This window comes from Microtus ochrogaster, chromosome 1 (assembly GCF_000317375.1).
Source record: "Microtus ochrogaster isolate Prairie Vole_2 chromosome 1, MicOch1.0, whole genome shotgun sequence".
In the NCBI taxonomy this organism is placed as follows: Eukaryota; Metazoa; Chordata; class Mammalia; order Rodentia; family Cricetidae; genus Microtus; species Microtus ochrogaster.
In genome coordinates, this window is record NC_022009.1 from 7514894 (window position 1) to 7515526 (window position 633).

A 633-nucleotide genomic window follows, 5' to 3' on the forward strand; every position below is an offset into this window, starting at 1 on the left:
TCTGCCTCCCGAGTGCTGGGATTAAAGGCATGCGTCACCACCACCCGGCCTTAGCTCTTGTAGACCAGGCTGGTCTCGAACTCACAGAGATCCACCTGCCTCTGCCTCCCGAGTGCTGGGATTAAAGGCGTGCGACACCACCACCCGGCTGCCATCTAGAGTTTTTACATGGATTTTGTGAGAAGGAAAAGGGACTACTTAGCTTGTCAGGCATGATAAGTACACTCCTGTAACCCCATTACCTGGAGAAGTTGACATGGGAGAGTCACCTCAAGTTTGAGGCCAGCCTGGGCTACAGAGTGGGCCCATATAATTTTGTTTTCTTTCGGGCTTTGTGGATGCTGGCAAGCGTTGATGATATATAAAAATGTTCAAAAAATAAACAAACAAGGCTTGATGTGGCTCAGAGGTCAGGAGGACTTGTCGCTCTCTCAGAGGACCCAGATTTGGTTCCCAACATCCATGGCAGCTGGCTCATAACCCTCTGCAGCTCCAGCTCGAGCTCCAGGAGTCATGCGCCCTCTTCCGGCCTCTGCCTGCGGTCCTTGTACTCTCGTGACATACATTCACACAATACACACATACACAAAATAACACAGTGAATCCTGGGTTCACACACATACATTCACACAA

At 50.2% G+C, this 633-nt stretch overlaps 1 protein-coding gene across 3 annotated transcripts in view; it reads left to right on the forward strand.

Annotated features, from left to right (window-relative positions):
- Klhdc1 (kelch domain containing 1) overlaps window positions 1–633 on the forward strand; it is a 36976-nt gene that overhangs the window by 34722 nt on the left and 1621 nt on the right. The gene's annotated exons all lie outside the window — the stretch shown is intronic.